This window comes from Camellia sinensis, chromosome 7 (assembly GCF_055761805.1).
Source record: "Camellia sinensis isolate YWXY chromosome 7, ASM5576180v1, whole genome shotgun sequence".
Taxonomy (NCBI): Eukaryota; Viridiplantae; Streptophyta; class Magnoliopsida; order Ericales; family Theaceae; genus Camellia; species Camellia sinensis.
Window position 1 is genome coordinate 180341251 of NC_138967.1, and position 18759 is coordinate 180360009.

Sequence of the window (18759 nt, forward strand, 5' to 3'; positions counted from 1 at the left end):
TATCCGGATCTGAGATCAATCTTCGAAAATACTTTAGCACCCTGTAACTGATCAAACAGGTCATCAATACGCGGTAATGGGTATTTATTCTTTACAGTTACCTTATTCAGTTCACGATAGTCAATGTACAGTCTCAGTGAGCCGTCTTTCTTCTTTACAAACAAAATAGGTGCGCCCCACGGTGAGGTACTAGGTTTGATGAACTTCTTATCTAACAGTTCTTGCAGCTGCACTTTCAGTTCTTTTAGTTCAGTTGGAGCCATTCGGTAAGGAGCTTTAGAAACTGGCTGTATTCCGGGAATCACATCAACGGTAAATTCAATCTCCCTGTCAGTCAAATCTCCTGGAAGATTATCTGGAAAAACATCTGTGAATTCTCTGACTATAGGAATACAGTTCACATTAGCATTATCATCAGTAGACACAGTCAATACAGAACACAGATATCCCTTACAGCCCTTTCTAATCAATTTTACAGCTTTCACAGATGAAATCAGATACGGGGGAGGTACTACTCCAACCCCATTAAACACAAATTCAAGTAGACCAGGTGGATGGAAAACTACTTGTTTCGTTACACAGTCTATGGTGGCATGATATTTCGTTAACCAGTCCATCCCCAATATTACATCAAAATGATCAATGTTCAATGGCAGTGAATCGATAAACAGATGTGCATCTCCAACAATGATTTCACAAGTAGGGTACATGTATGCACAGGTCATAGATCCCCCAACGGGTAATGATACAGCTAACAGATAATTCATAGGTTTTAAGGGTCTATTCAATTTACGCGAAAAAGCATGCGACACATAAGAATGCGTAGACCCCGAATCAATCAGTACATAAGCATTCTGAGTACAAATAGAGAGAATACCTGACACAACGGTCTCGGTATTCTGGACGTCTCCCGATACTAGGGCGAACACTCGGCCCTGCCTCATAGGCTCTTTCCCGGTAGCTTTGGGGTTCGGTTTTGGTGTAACAGTTGATGCCGCTACGCTTGGTGTAACTTTACTACTAGCTTGTGGAGCAGAGGGACAGTCTTTAACCATGTGGCCCACTTTGCCACACCTATAACAGGCTCCTGATATCTTGTAACAAACTCCCTTGTGATTTTTACCACACTCAGAACAGGGCGGTACGGTTCCCTTGACTAGACGTAGTCGTTGACCTCGTATTCTGTTTCTTGTTCAATGGACTATGCTTGCCTTTCTTAAACTTAAAACTCTGCCTTTTACCCCGCCATTCAGGCAATGGCGTTTCAGTTTTCAGTGCTTCAATATTTGATTTAGCCATCAAGGCTCTGTCAAGAACATTTACATAATTCGGTAGTTTCAGAACATTTATTCTGTCAAGAATTGCAACATTAAGGCCGCCTTCAAATTTTCTGGCCTTCTTATACTCAGTATCTACCATATGCTATGCATATCTAGCAAGCTCAGTGAATTTCGTCTCATATTCAGCCACAGACATTGCCCCTTGTCTCAGCTGTTCAAACTCAGTTACTTTTCTGTCCCTAACACACTGAGGGAAGTACTTTTCAAAGAAGGCTCCTTTGAATTGAGCCCAAGTCAGAACGGTATTTTCATCACGGATGAGCATCCACCACCTTCTAGCTTCTTCTTGCAATGTAAAGGTGGCTAACAGTACCTTGTGTGCTTCAGAGCACGGGAAAACTTCAAACAATTTTTCAGTCTCCAGAACCCATGCTTCAGCTTTCAACGGTTCTAGGCCTCCCTGAAAGGACGGCGGTTTCATTTTGCTGAACTTATGGGTCAGTGCAATTATGTCCCCATCATTATAATTCATATTTTGTACATTCACATTTACATTTTGTTCCGGTACAGCCGAAAGAGGAGGAGGTAGGGGCTGTTGGTTCAGTTGTTGATCCAGTCTCGCAGTTATCAGTTCCATCATTTGCTCCAGTCTGGCCATTCTGGCCTCAGAGGATGAGGATTCAGTTTCATTTGCAGTGTTTGCGTTATCCATTTCACTATAAGCAGTTATAAGAGTTTTAAACATAAGTAGTCATTTGTTTAACAGTTTAACACGTTAGCATATATTCAGTTATAACATAACTACACACTTATCATGCTCATGAGTGTAGACACCCCATTTTTGACCGTCCTTAAGACTTGGACGTCATCGTTTGAACACTCGGTGATCATCCTTGTTCGTGTTCGTCTTGAGTTCCCGGAGGTCTCGGTTACGCGCCCTGCCTCAGGATCTCTCGACTCGACTGTTTAGTGTCTGGTTTCACACCAAACACTTGTGTTTTGCCTTGGAGGGGCAGGGAATGCCTTGTGAGGCATCCCCACACACCACCGGCAGTGGCTAGAGGCCACCGTCTGGTTTTTACTGCCATCGGCAATCTTTTCTGCCGGTCGGCACCTTTTGTTGTCGGTCGGCATTATGTTTGGCCGGCCGGCCACTGTTTTTGATCAATCGGCCACTTGTCCTGACCGAGACCTTTTCTTGAGGGAGCTTGACCCTTTTGAACCTTTTTTTATGCTTCTCCAAGAAGCTTGACCTTTTTTAGCTTCTCCAAGAAGCTTGACCCTTTTTTAGCTTCTCCAAGAAGCTTGGCCCTTTTGAACCTTTTCTTTTTAGCTTCTCCAAGAAGCTTGACCCTTTTTTTAGCTTCTCCAAGAAGCTTGACCCTTTCGACCCTTTTTTAGCTTGTCCAAGAAGCTTGACCTTTTTTAGCTTCTCCAAGAAGCTTGACCCCCTTTTTTCAAAAGCTTCTTGAAGAAGCTTGACCCCTTTTTTTTTTAAAAGCTTCTTGAAGAAGCTTGAACCTCTTGACCCCTTTGCCTAGCTTCTCCAAGAAGCTTGGCCCTTTTGATCCAAGCTTCTAAGAGAAGCTTGGCCTTTTTGCTCAAAGCTTCTAAGAGAAGCTTTGCCCTATTGGTTTCTCTATATAAAGAGAGCCTCTCCTCCCCTTTAGAGGGTTAGAAAAATCTGATATATATCATATATATATCACTCCCTCTCTATATCTCCCTCTCTCTCTACATTTGGGTGGGTTGGAAGGTCCAAAAGGGTCTAGTTCTTGGCCATTTGAACTACACCTCCTAGCACAACACTTCCATCATCACTTGGAGGTCCTTGGGTCTTGTTTTCAGAGGTTGAGGGTTGCATTTTTGGGTCTAGAGGTTGCTGTCCCCTTTTGGCTACAAAGGTAATCCATTTTCCCTCTTTATTCCCCGTTTTTGCACACCCTTTTAGCCTGTCTTGCTTTCGGATTTGGGCTTTGTGTATAACATAAAAAATTTCTGTTTTTTTGTGTTTAAGATACTTCATTAAAACCACTTTTGTGTTTGGGGTCGTTTACCCCCTCTTAGGCCTTGTTTGGCCCCATTTTGTGCTATTTTTGGTGAGTTTCGGGACCACCTTGTTTGGGCCTCCTCACCACTGAAATCTTGAGGGATTTCAGTGGTGAGGATGGTGGTTTAAGGTCCTAAGAAGGAGAGGGCCATCCCCTCTCCTTGTTGTCTTGTTTGATGCCCTTTTTGGCCTTACAAAGGGGCCTATATTTGCACACTTCTTGAGCTCAGTTCAGGCATTTTTTAGTGGGTTTTAGGATCCCCATAAGCCATTTCCAGAGTTGTTTTGGTCATATTGAGTGTCCCTCTTGCATGTGCTTAATAACTCCTTGCATGGCCCTCTAAAGTAACTCATCATTTTTGCATGCCATGGTTGCATATCAGTGGTTATTTGGGCTTATTTTCACATGTTTTATTCACTGATTTTTGATGGTTTGGTGAGATTCCATGTGCAACATATACTTGCCATACAACCCATGTTTGCTAGTCAAAGTTGCATGCTATTTTAGCCCATCTTGCTAACACATTTTGGCCATGCCTTGAACTGATTTCATGCATGTTTTGGACTGCCTTAGCACTGTTTTCATGCCTCATGGTCCAATAATGCCTGTTATGCATGCTTGTAGTGCAATGCCCTTGTCTAGCTTTGAGTTTTGAAGCTTCTTGCATGCTTAAATGGTAGTGTTTTCATGTTTTGGGGTCATTTTGGAGTCATTTGGTATGCCATTTCAGATCTGGAACATGCACCATTGTATGCCATATTTCCTCCTTGCCATGCTTTGGTAGAGTTGCATTTTTGTGCCTTAAGCTTGGTTAATGCATTGTGCATGCATTCCATGTATTTCGTTGCCTCACTTGCATCATTGTGGCCATTGATTTTGGCATGCTTGAGAGCTACCTATATTAGTTTAAGTCCATCTTTGCATGATGTTGCATGCTTGTCTTGCATATTGTCACATCCTTGCTCCATTTTGCATGATTGTTGCATGCTATACATATTCCCATGTTCATGTTGCATACTTAGCCTCCATGCCTAGGTTGCATTGCATAGAGCATGCATGCTTTGCCTCTTGAATTGAGTATGATAGAGGTTGGGCTTATGTGTTTAATTGGTTTGTATGTCATTTGAAATCCAAATGCATAACTTGGTTTCTTGGGCCATCACGCATTGAAATGCGCGATTGGTGGTCCGAGGGTCAAGCACCTTCCTCCTTTGAGTCATAAACATGATAAGGAGTGTGGTTGGTGCAAACATTGCTTGAAATGCATTGCCATGCCATGTTTTGCCCTCTGTTGCTGTCAAACAGGTTTCAGCAGGAAGAATTGGCCGGCCGGCAGTGTTGGGTGCCGACCGGCAAAACAGGTCTGGCGGAGAGTATAATGTTTAGCCGATGACCATTCTAAATGGCCGGTGATGATCTCACTCAGCCGGTAGTATTCCACAACACTCAGAGAAGCAACCTTGGAAGCTGTGCAATTTTCAGAGGAGCAGAGTAGAGAAAACAGAGGCAAACTTGTGCATGGCGTTGGATTTCCGAGCAAAGCCGAGCATGCATGCATTCATTCTTCTTCCCGAGGCCTTTTACTGCTTTCCATAGCTTAGTTAATTTATTAATTAATTAAGGGCTTGTAATATTTAATTAGCTTGTAGGTTAATTAAATTGTATATTCTTTTGGTCCCTCCGGGCGAGGGCGAATTTGTAATAAGTGTGGGTGCGTGTGTGTATGTCTTCCAACCCCACGTCTTTCTTCCCTTTTATTTACCTGCTTTCAATGGTTAGTATTAGGGCATATCTAAATTAGCATACCTTATGCTATGCATGCGTGCATTCATACATTTGTCTCGCATGCACCGGGCTCGGTACATCATGCTAACTGCATTTGTATTTCAAATTCCAAATTGAATACGTGCACCAATTGATTGCATTTCACATGCCATGTTTAGGTTAGCCGAGCCTATTCTAATTGCATTCTGTATGCGTTGCATCAGGCATTTGAACATGGACTTGGATCATGCATTGATTACTAACGAGTTCCCTGTTTTAGCTTTGGAGTACTATGTAAGTATTTTCATGTTTTAGCATATCGCATGTGTGTAAGTGCTATCATGACAACATGTTTACCATGTGGCTAGATGCTTATGTGATAAACTGTTTGAATGCCTGTGGGTGAAGGTTGGATTGTTTGAGTTGGAAAAACTCGTTGAAATCCGTATTTTAGCCTACTTGCGAGTAGCAAATTCCAAAACATTTTCCAAAACAAACGGATATGCAATGTTTCTTTCCAAATTAGGAAATCTAGTCTATACTTGTTTGCTGCACGCATAACATAGTAATTCTAGGCTAATAATTGGTTTAAGAACACATAACGTTTTCAAAAACGGATATCACGGTAAGTAGAGGCCGATCTTCGGATCGGGCGAGAGGGGGTGCTCATAGCTGACCTTCCCCAATCGTACCCAAGCTCCCGAGCCAAGGCAACTTTGGTGATGACGGACACGTGGCCTTTGGCACCGAGTCAGGGTTTCCTAAATTTCCCTATTTTAAAATATTTAGGTGGCGACTCTGTATCTGGCAAAGCAGTCCATGTTTGGCACTTCTTTTCAAAAAATCTGTTTCTCAAAACGATTTGTCGGATTTGGACTCTTTGGTTCAGACTTAGAACCGTGACACAAAATCGAGTCTGAACTGTAGTAGCGAGGGCCCCACGCGGGCGCGTCTACAATGAGATGCCCTAATTACTTTTCTAGGACACCCTATAGCTCATTTAGACACGTGTGTGCGGTATAACTCGTGGTAAGTATCGCTCTGATACCACTCTGTCACGACCCAAACCCGGCCCTATGGGTTTAGCATCGTAACCGGCCAGTAATCCGAGATTACCGAAGGCCTGTTTAACAGTAGTACAGTAAAACAGAGTACAGGGCCTGGCGGAAGCCAAAACAGTAAAGAAACAATGCCCAATGAGCTGTGATAGTCTGCATGCAAAAAGACTTTCCAAACATATTTACATTTAGTGGAAAGGTATACACAATATATATACAATCATTCAGAATAGGGACTCAATCCCTATATAACGGTACAGTAAACATTCAGTCCATACAATCCATTCGGTTAACAAAACAGCAAGACAGTGCAGAAAGAGGAGTCCTAAAACACCCCTAAGCCTTAGCATGATAGGCTTGGAACCTCGCAGTGAGGCACAGTAGTTGGCTTGACAAAACTGGAGTAACCCTGACGCTCCTAGCCGCGGTCCGGTGCCTGTACACCTACATATATATATGAGCAGTGAGCTAAAGCCCAGTGAATAACATAATGCGTAAAGAGGTTAAGAATGAATGTCCTTACAGTAATGAAAACAATTCATTAAATCAGTATTTCAGTCGTTCAGTCAGTACAGTCATATGTGGTACATCCATTAGCATGACAGTACAGTAAACAGTAGGTCTTAAAAGACCGAGCAGTAAATGATGGCCATCAATCAGTAACAGTAGTGGTTCCAACAAGGGAACCGACAGAGATCTCTATAACAGTAACAGTAAACAGTAGGTGCTAAGGATACCACAATACAGTTCAGAATATAGGACATAAATTCATTCCGTTAACAGTAATCAGTTCAGAAAACAGTACAGTTTAGTTGTTCAGAAGATAATCATTTGTGAACATATCTTTACACAATCGTTACTCACAGAGTTTGGGCTACAGTATGCTAGAGCGTGTCTCCCCAGTTGCCAACCCTACACAGTTAACAGATTGAACACACTAAGCTATACAGCTGGGAAAGATAATAACTTAATCCCTAATTGCCTCGGTGTGTTCTACATCTATGTCCTCATTAAGATGCTATGAACTAGGCCTAAGAATGCCTAGAATGAGATGAGGATGCAAAGATGTACTTTTAAAAGCATTTCAGATTTTTCAGAAAACAGGGGTCTCGCTCGAGCGTAGGTCACTCCGCTTGAGCGGACATGCAGACAAAGGTACCCGCTCGAGCGGCAAATCCACCGCTCGAGCGTACTGCAAAAGTACTGGATGGGTGAAATCTCCGCTCGACAGACGCTCGACGCCTGCTCGAGCTTGAGACACATGACTCCGCTCGGGCGCCCAGTCCTCCGCTCGAGCGGATTGTAAAACAGTGCAGAGATACTGGATGCTCGGATTCCACGCTCGAGCATCACTTTGCACGCTCGAGCGGGAGTGCAAAATCTGGAAATTCCAGATTGCACCTCCAAGCTCAACTCAAGTTCAAAAGCATGATTTTCGATCCTCTTGGGCCCATTTTCTGGAAAACTCTTATAAACTCATAGTTAAACATGATTCAAAACTCAATTTGAGAAATCAAAGCCCAAGGGTGTTTAATTCAAACCCAATTTCAAACCAATTTCATGAATATGGAGAACATGCAAACATGCAAGAATTCAAATCAATTCAAAGCTTCAATTTGATGCTCTAAGGAGCCAATTGTTTCCAAAACATGATGAAATCATGGACTTAAACATAATTGTGAACATGCATGTAACATTTTGCCATGAAAACAACTCAACATCTACAATACAACCATGCATGCGAGGAATGAGCTTCAATTCAACAACAATGAACCAAAACATGACTTAGTTCTACAATGAAGCATGAATCATGCAAGAACTAGCTCGATGGCAACAATAAGAAGATGAGTTTCCTACCTTAGTCTTGTATTCAAGATTTAGGAGCTCAGATTAACAATCAACCTTCAATTAGCAAGCAAAACCTAAGATGGAATCCAATTTCTCTCACTCTCTCCCTCTCTTCTCTCTTGGTCGGCTATGGCAAGGAGAAAGGCTGAGCAAATGTGTTATGTGGTCAAGTGTAAGGCTCAAATATGTTATATTGAGTGGGGCACTAAGGGTTAGTTTGGTAATTAAGTCAAACTTTGCAATTAACCCAATATTTAATCTAATTTAATCATACCTGATCAGTTTTCAGATAAATACACTATAAAATCATATTAATTCTAAGGATCGTAGAACGTTGATCAATTCCGGATTCGGCCGCCGATAGGGCCTTCAATTAACAGTTAAAAGCATAAAACATGAACAGATATTCAAACAGTCAAACAGATGGATTATGCATTTAAACAGATACAGTCAGTCAATTAATTCTGAATTCCAGTCAGTCAGTTCGGTATCTTTAATCAGTTCAATTATCAGTCGTAATCAGTTCAGTTTGACGGTAATCAATGTTTATCGGTAAGTAGTGGTGAGGGTTATTACAGCTTCTTTGATGCTTTAAAAGCTTGTGTTGAATGCTCCATGTTTGGTCTCTTTTGCATGCTTCCATTTTTAGGATACTTAGATGCCATCTAGGTGTTCCCTTAGCATTGTTTAGGTCTGCCTTGAACATGTTTTAAGCCTTCTTGGCCTTGTGGGGCTTGGTTGGCTTGGCCATGGTTTAAGTCTCCTTGCCTTGCCTCGCCTCAAGTATTTGGACCAATTTCATGCTTTGTTTGTCTCGTTTGCTTGGTTTAGCACCATCATTAACCTGATTTTCAAAGCTCGTGTGCATGCCATATGTCCATGTTTGCATCCTCTTGAGTGTGCTTGAGAATTGCTCTTTAATGCTTGAAGTGTTGGAGATCATTTGCATGCATGTTTGTGTGCCTATTAGTCCTTCATTTTTGAGCACCTTGGCCACTGTTTTAGGCCTAGTGAGGGCTGCCTAAACCATGCTTAAGTCCATCCTTTGCTTGTTTGCATGCTTGCCTTTCATATTTGCTTCCATACTTGCATAAATGTATTGCATTGCCATGTTGCATCCTTAGCTCGCATGCCTAGGTTGCATTGCATTATGCATGCATTGCCTCACTCTTGAAGTGAGTCATGATAGAGGTGGAAGCCCTTTGGTTTGACTATGTGCATTGCATTACATTTGAAATCAACATGCATAACTTGGTCTCTTGGGTCATCACGCATTGAAATGCGCGATTGATGGTCCGAGAACCAAGGACCATGTCCCTTTGAGTCATAAACATGACAAGGGATATGGTTGGTGCATACATTGCTTGAATTGCATTGCCATGCAAAGCTCTATCCTCTACTGCTGTCAAACAGATTCTGCAGGAGCTTTTTGCCGATCGACTGCATGGAGTGCCGACCGGCAATCCATCGGTCGCCGATGGATTCATTTTTGGCCGATCGCCACCAAATCACAGCCGATGATGATTCCCTCCAGCCGGTGGCATCCCCCAATGTCCAAAGAAGCAATTCTGAGACTTTAGCAGTCTTCAGAGGGGAAGAGCAGGGAAAACAGAGGCAGCCTACGCATGGCATTGGACTTCCGAGCAAGACCCAAGCACGCGTGCATTGAGCTCTCTTCCCGAGGCCCTTTTTCTTGCTTTCTTAAATTAATTAATTCGTTTAATTAATTTAGTTGGTCTGTAATAATTAATTAGCTAGGTTAGTTAATTCATTATTTGAGTTGTATTATTCTTTTGGTCCCTCCGAGCGAGGGCGAATTTGTAATAAGTGTGGGTGAGTGTGTGTATGTCTTCCAACCCTCACTTCTTTCTCCCTTTTACTTACCTGCTTTGATGGTTAGTAATAGGACATGTTTAATTTAGCATACCTTATGCTATGCATGCGTGCATCATTCATCAGTATTGCATGCACCGGGCTCGGCGCATCATGCTAACTATATTAGTATTTCAAATCTAACTTGAATACATGCTACTTGTGCATTTTCACATGTCATTCATAGAATAGCCGAGCCTACTCTAGTGACATTCCGTATGTGTTGCATTGGACATTTAAACATGGACTTGGATCATGCATTGATTGCTAACGAGTTCTTTGTTTTGGCACGGAGTACGATGTAAGCATTTATGCTTTAGCATTCTTGCATGCGTATGAGTGTTGCCATGATAGCATGATCACCATGAGGCTAGCTGCTTATGTGATATAACTGCTTGAATGCCTGTGGGTGAAGGTTGGATTGTCTGAGTTGGAATGGCTCATTGAAATCCGTGTTTTAGCCTACTTGCGAGTAGCAAATTCCAAAATATTTTTTCAAAACAAACGGATATGCAAAGTTTGTTCCCAAATAGGCAATCTAGTCTATACTTGTTTGTTGTGCGCATAACATAGTAATTCTAGGCTAATGATTGGGATAAGGACACATAACGTTTTCAAAAACGGATATCATGGTTAGTAGAGGCCGATCTTCGGATCGGGCGAGAGGGGGTGCTCATAGCTGACCTTCCCCAATCGTACCCTAGCTCCCGAGCCGCGGTAACTTTGGTGATGACGGACACGTGGCCTTTGGCACCGAGTCAGGGTTTCCTAAATTCCCCCTTAAAAAATATTTAGGCGGCGACTCTGTATCTGGCAAAGCAGTCCATGTTTGGCACTTCTTTTCAAAAATCTGTTTCTCAAAACGATTTGCCGGATTTGGACTCTTTGGTTCAGATTAAGAACCGTGACACAAATCGAGTCTGAACTGTAGCGGGGTCCCTCGCGGACGTGTTACAAATGGCACTCAAGTTTATTTGTTGAACATACATAATCTACAAATTTGAAGCACAACATAACATAATATTATAAGTCTATAACTATCAATAATAAAATAAATAACAGCAAAGTACTAGTGGTGCATTATAAATTTATGGCGCATGAAATCATTAAATATTAACCAAGCGAAGTGTCTCCTACGATTGGGAGTGGAATGAGAGACAAAACTTAAAGGGCTTGTAAGGATAGGGTGGGAGTTCATGTGAGAACCCGAATATATAAACCAAGTAAATAATTAAATAATAATAATATTACAATCTCAAATATTTTGGTGGTGAATCTTAAAGTGCAAAATAAATATTTGGAAGGTCTTTTAATTAATTTTAAAACCTAAAATAAATTTATGGTGAAAGTCTTTAATTTAGAGGCAAGGTTTATTATAAATAAATAAAAAAAAAAAAAAATAGAGAAGAGGGTGTGACTTAAAATCTAAACCACAAAATTAATAAATAAGGCTCATACCATTTGAGATGCATATAACTTACACATATATTTTGTATATTTATATATTTATTTGACCTACACATGCTTTAGGTGTACCCAACCACTAGTATAAAATAAAAACAAAACAAAACCCTAGCTCTTTGTCACGCCCCAAGCTCCGTGACAACGCCGCACACTCATATAAGTGAGCATGCAAGGCTAAGAATCCAATCACATAACCCACAATGTAAAATACTCAAATTAAATCCTTAATTGTCATAATGCCAAAATCCATAAAAATAAATAGTTCTTATATGAAAATGTCCGCTAAGTCCACTAATTTAATCCACTAACAAAACAATAATCCAAGTACTTAAATCATGGTCCTACTCTCGGCACTCTCACATGTAGAAAAAATCCCGCGCAGCTCTACTCATCAGAATCTGAAAAAAAATAAGGGTAAGCTAGATAGCCCAGTAAATAACCAACCATCACTGCTAGCTGGATCAAGTATACAAAAGTAAATAAATAAATAAATAAATCGATAACCAATAAATATAATTTTTTCTATAGTTCAATAAATGAACAATTATTTGTAAGGTGGTTTCATAGCTAAAAATAAACAATGTACAATACATTTTAAATGAAAAGCCAACAAGATAATTCAAAGTAATTCGTTGTTCAAATCGATGGTTCGATATTCAGATGGTTCAATGATTTGATTCACAAAACCCAAGTCTTAATGACTACGGTCACTTAGCCCGTGACAAGGCCCAAAACCACACATAGGCCGGTGGTAAAGCCCCAAAAAAAACTAGTTTCTATGCCAATAAATAACCCCCATTGGCTAGGGTCCAAATCATAGCCAGACTAGAGTGATATTCAAAATTCAAACAATACACAACTTTTAAATAAAATATTCGATATTTTCAGAATAAACATTTGGTACAATTTTCAGAATAGTTTCACAAAATAGTCAAATAACTTTCATAATAATATTCGATATTATTTTATACTTGACCCATATTTTATTTTAAGAGAACATGAAGGCTATAAATAAATAGTTATAATTTTAAACGATTCACCAGGAATAAAAATGAACCAACAGTGATAGAGGGTTACTTACCTTCAAACAGCTAAAATAATATTTTCCAAGCTAATCTCAAATTACCAAGATCCACCTCAATCTCACAAACCTAATAAAATATTACACCGCTTAAACAATTATTATGTGCACCCATCCATCTCTTCTTGTAACAACAATAGAATAAATTATCCCAATAGTCTATTAGGAACTCCCACGATTTAGCATCAAAACAAAGTCATCACGGCTTCAGAAATTCTCAACCCATATTATTCTATTGTTGTTTATATACATGTAAAAATTTGTAATTGCTTGTAGTCAATCGTGTATCCCACAAATACACCACCATTAAACTTAACCCATCACATATCAATCTCAAAATATGAACCACCCAAACGGGATGCAAAATACACTCTAAAATTGAGCAAAATCGAGACCCCCAACATAGACTACATCAATATATCTATTTAATCATATATGCCCATAAAATCATCTATTGATATATTAACACCAAAATCATAGATAAGAATGCAATAAAATAAATCTTACCTTAAGTGATGAATAAAGAAAAATCACCACTCTATGAATCCTCCTTCTTCACTTTGGTTTTGTTTTGTTTTCTTTAATTTTTCTTTTACCTTCTCAAACCCTAGCCGCCTATGGAGCAATTCCCAGCCTCTATTTTGTTTGTTTCCCAAGACTTAAAGCCACAATAGGTGGGCTTATTAACCTAATTTCTCAAAGTTACAAAATTACCCATCTAAGTAATAGAAAATATAATGCCATCTCATAACTAATTCTTTGATATTAATAAATGACCCATATAAATTAATTTAATTACTAATCTATCCAATAAAATAATCCTACACACAATTTGGGTTTTACACTCTTCTAACAATTTCCCTAGCAGCCGTGGGTTATGAAGGAAAGTGAGGGATGATTCAATCATCAAGATTATTGTTGTAGCCAAGGAGAGCTTTGTGTGTGTTGTGCCTTGTGGCCTCTTAGGTTTTCTTTGCTTCTTTCTTTGTTCTTTATCCTTATTCTATTGTTATATAATTCATTTATGGAGAGGTTGTAGGTGTATGTATTTTGTGTCTGTATATATATATTGCTATGAAATCTGAGGAGTTAAATTCATGTATAAAGAATGGGTATTATTCTTAGTTCAAAAATTCTGTGCATAATCACGAAATTTAAAAATCAAGAAACCATATCAAAAGAATGAATTTTGAACTGAAATTTTTACAGTAGATTAATTACATATTGAATTGAATATATGAATTTTTTCATAATTTTTGGGAGTCAAAATCCATATAAACCGATACGTTGAAATCTGTCCAGAAAACTGGTTTTAAACAGTAAGTTCGGGAGTGTTGTTCTCTTTGGGTATAAATCCGAAAATTATCAAATCAGTGTCATTAGAACCGGTTACGAGTCTAGTTTCTTACATTTTTTACCTTGCATTGATTGCTCATGTATACTAAGAGAACCGTCAATTTCTTTAAAGTGCTGCAGAAAACAACCTGTTTGAATATAATTAATTGTAAATAATTATTTTGATAAGCAAATCAAGTGAAACCAATTTGAAACTTAGGATATATTAGTTGATATCGGGAGGGTTTTAAAATTTTTCAAACAATGTGGAGTGGGTTTTTAATTTTCAAAGTTAGCGAATAGATTGGGAAAACTAGTTTAAAATTCTATTTTATCTTAAAGTCACTTTTAATTAAGTTTCGATTTGAACCCATGTCTTGGGTGATTTTAGACCTTGAAGAACATGAGCTTAGGTAATATTTAAGAGTAACGGTGAGTTGAATTGAGCCGTGTTAGTGCGCTTTAGTTGAGGTTATTTAGTTCCTATTCTTTAGTATTTTTAAATTAATAGTGACGTGTAGTTTTCATACTTGGTTCAGGGCACTGGTTGGACTTTCATACTCTATTCGAGGATTATATTATTTCGTTTTCATATGAGTAGTTTCATGCTACATATTTTTATAAATGTTGTGAACTGTTGGAAAATTTAATTGTTGTTTCAAGACTAAACAGTTTTGATAAATTATTATATTATCAATGGAATCAAATTATTTGTGAAACATGTGTGAACTTGGCATACTATAAACTATTTGTTTTGGTCCCATGTTTATTATGATGAAGTACCATGTTTTGCGAAACTGATGTGTATTGATTATTGGGACCATCTGTGTATTTAGTGCAGGAAAATTATTCCACTGTGTGTGGTGACTCTGGCCACTAGGGAACAGATCCGGGTTGGGCCGTGTTGACTCTAGTGCTCAACGATTGTAAGGAAAAGACCTAGGTTAAGCTAGGTGACCTTCAATCGGATCGTCTTAAAGAAAAGGCCCAGGTTGCCAACTTGAGGATGACTCTTAGTTCGGTATTGGATCCATCGAGGCTTACAGCCTTGAAAACTGTGTGGCATGTTACTTGTTATTTTCTTGGTACCCAGAAAATTATTGGTGTTCATGTTGTAACCTGTTTTAAGTGGAAAATGTCATTTATCATGATCATGAGAGACATAAGTATTTTAACTGTTGAACTGTGGAACCTTCTTTTTGAAACAGATTATCTTTATCAAAACTGTATGCCAATCTAGTTTCTGTGAGATATATCTTATTTTGGAATTGATCCCTGTTTTCAAAACTGTATTTACTATCCATGTTGTTACTCACTAAGCTATCAGCTGACTTAGTTGTTTACCATTTCCAGGTGTTAGAAGGATTTAGAGTGGACTCATGACATAGTGGGGACTCGATTGCATGGACCTCTAGGACATTCATTGATTTTGGTTTAGATTGTTATGTCAAAGTTGTGCATATTTATTTTTATTTTTATTGAGGTTCATTTAGGATTATTTTGATATGTGGGCTATTTATATCCCATAAGTTTGGATGGTATTGATTACGGTTGGTTTTGCCGTTTATACTTGTGGCATGTCACTGGTTTGAGTTTGGTTATTTGTTATTGGACTTTTGTATAGTTGTTCAATGTGATTATGGATTAGTGGTGAGGCTTACGTGTGCCTTGGGCTGAGTCCCTGTGGGCTACGGCCGGTCATGCTTGGATTTGGGGTGTGACAGTTCAACTCCACAGGTGCTAATCTAACTATTAACCACTTATTTTCGGTTTCAATAAGTTTGCATCTTCTTTATTGATTGGACATTTCATACGAGGTGGGTAAATTGGACTCTTTGCGGGAACAAACAACTCTTCCACTTGAGCTCCCATGCTTGATGCAGTTTGGATGGAAGATTGAGCATCTTTGCCCGGCTTTTAAATGATTTTAATTAAATTCCTTCGGTATTAGGTCAAGCTGGCCACAACTGGAAGGCAGGAAAGAGGATTGTAGTCATCTCAGTAATCTTGACAGGAACACTTGCCTTGGGCATTTCATCGTACATTTGGAAGAAAAAGTGGCAGCCAAAGAGAGAAGGAAATAAAAATTAGTCATTGATGCTTCAGTATCTCACGTTTGTAGGTGTGCTTGCTTGAACGTTTACCTGTTTTGAACAAGTTGTTTCATTTACATCTTCTCAACGGCTCCCTTCTGCAAGACAAATAAGACATCATTCTGGAGCAGCTTGCTACAAAGAAGCCAAGAATGAAGATATAGAATTACTGTTATTTCACTTTTCTACAATCACTAAAGCTACAAAAAACTTTGCAATTAACAATAAGCTTGGAGAGGGCGGATTTGGACCTGTTTACAAGGTAAAAATATAACTACACTTCCAGTTTTTTGAAAACTAACTGATGCCCAACCACATGAACTTTTGACAGTAGATTGCCTAATTCAATGACTGATTCAGTATTTTGCCACAAACTTCCCATTATGTCATGCAGAATTAATAACTCTACATTTTAAAATTTTTAAGAAGCACACATATTTAATAGTGTTATTATCTGAACAAGCTCCAATGAAGATGTAGAGTGACTTTCAACATAGACTTTATGCTAAGCATGGGGTAGAATCAAACATAAACATTATACAGAAGAAAAAGCATAAAGGAAAAATGCAGAAAAATTGATGTGGCTTCTTTCAATGGCACCATATTGTACCTAACAAACAAGATTATTTTTAATTGTCAGGGTATGCTAGAAGGGGGACAAGAAATTGCTGTGAAGTTGCTTTCGAAGAATTCAAAACAAGGAGTCGATGAGTTCAAGAATGAAGTCATCTGCATTGCCAAGCTTCAGCATCGGAATCTTGTAAAGCTTTTAGGATATTGCATTCAAGGAGAAGAAAGGTTGTTAATATGAATACATGCCCAACAATAATTTGGACTCCTTTATTTTCAGTATGGCTTTCTTAAAACCATTAGCTAGTTTCATTCTATTTCATTTTTTTTTTAATCGGCTAAAGAAAATAAATTTTATTGATGGAAACAAAATGCATTACACATTAAATACATCAATAAAGAGGGCAAGAGAAACACGCATCATAGTGAACCTCCTAATCCTAACTAGGTTGGCACCAAGAAAAACACCGAATCATATGCAAGCTCAAGCCAAAAAAGTTGGTGAGAGACCAACATAAAGACACCAAAATCAACAACCCACCATATATGACACAATATCAGCACAGTACCAAACTAACCTACTAAATCACACTGCCAAACTAACCTCCCAAATCCTCATATATCACACAGCAATATCAGCAACAGCATAATGAACAATGATGTACTCCTTCTCTACTTCACCTCTGTCATTACTAGCATGGAGCAACCATCAAGCTTCAGACCACCCAGATTCCCAACTCCATCAGTCCACCAAGTCCTTGAAGATCACGATGCGTGGCCCCTAATCAGCTGCAGATTATGAACCAGATCATGCACTGAAAAAGCAAAGCTTGGGTTATTATACTTAACTCACAAAGCAATCATAATTTTTACCATCTCACAAAGATCTATCACCTGTGGCTGAACTCCTCTAAAAACACAATCATTCCTGCACTTCCAGATGGACCACAGCAAAGGCATAGGAATTGTTTTCCAAATCATCCACTCAAGCTTCTTAAATTTAAACCCAGCCCACCAATGAAGCAATCATTTTATTTCATATTGGAGCAACATTGTGACCAATGTCTCATTGTAAAAGGTGAATTACGAGGTTCATAGCCAAAAGGGAGGCACTTCTACTTTACAAACCAGTGACATTTTTGTCTTTTATGCCCCCTTCAATGGGAACCTTCCCATTTTATGAATCAAGGATGAAGGTCTTACTAATTGACCTCTTAGACTTCCTCCAATGCAAAATTATATTTTTATTTATTGGAATCATTTTGCATTTATAATCGAGAAACCATCTAGCAGCTTTGTTTAACTTGGGCGAAAAATTGGACAGATCAATCACAAAAGATCCTACTGGATTGGCCTATGCGCTTCCACATCATCAATGGAATTGCTCAGGGGCTTCTTTATCTTCATCAAGATTCCAGAGTGAAAATTATCCATAGAGATTTGAAAGGTAGCAATATTTTACTAGATCAAGAGATGAATCCAAAAATATCAGACTTTGGCTTAGCTAGAATATTTGGAGGAAATGAGACGGTAGCAAATACGAAAAGAGTGGTTGGAACATAGTAAGAATCTTCTAACTAGTTCAAAAGTTTTCTTTTTTCAACTATATAAATTTGTTAATTTTTTATTGCTTTCCTTTAGTGGGTACATGTCTCTAGAATATGCAATGGAGGGGCTATTCTCAGTAAAGTCCGATATATTTAGCTTTGGTGCTTTGGTATTAGAAGTAGTGAGTGGGCAGAGAAACAGGGGATTTTTTCACCCAAGTCACGACCTCAACCTTCTTGGGCATGTAACCATAAAGTTGAATAATTTTTCTTTTGAAAAGGAAAATCGTGATCTTACAAAAAAGGGTTATATACAGAAAATTTATCTATAATGATGTAGCAATAATATCTCTAAATCCAATTATGAGCCACGTTGAAGGATATTTTATTTTAAAATAAAATGCCTCAATTCAACTGCATGATTTTGTATAAAAATTATGTACAATACTTTCAATGTCACTTTTTGAATAATTCAAATGACAACTTGAAAGTGTGTTCTACTATTCAGGCCTGGAGATTATACAAGGAAGGCAAGGCTACAGAATTGATTGATGTACAACTACGGAACTCATGCAATCTAACTGAAGTGTTGCATTCAATTCACGTGGGTTTATTGTGTGTGCAACAACGGCCTGAGGATAGGCCTAGCATGGAAAGTGTGGTTTGGATGTTCGGCAAAGAGGGTGCTCTGACTCATCAGCCTAAACAACCTGGTTTTTTCACTGAAAGAAATCTTCTTGAAATAGAAAGAAGAGAGATTGAACAATGTTCCGCCAATATGGCCACCATAACATAG

The 18759-nt window shown here is 38.8% G+C and overlaps 1 pseudogene across 1 annotated transcript in view; it reads left to right on the top strand.

Moving 5' to 3' along the window:
* Positions 1-18759, top strand: part of LOC114284077 (G-type lectin S-receptor-like serine/threonine-protein kinase At4g27290) — a 42072-nt pseudogene extending 23313 nt beyond the window's left edge. Inside the window, exons 2-6 of the transcript XR_014336844.1 lie at positions 15978-16108; positions 16487-16695; positions 17741-17978; positions 18058-18208; positions 18472-18759. The product of XR_014336844.1 is annotated as a G-type lectin S-receptor-like serine/threonine-protein kinase At4g27290 (transcript). The remainder of the gene's footprint in view (positions 1-15977; positions 16109-16486; positions 16696-17740; positions 17979-18057; positions 18209-18471) is intronic.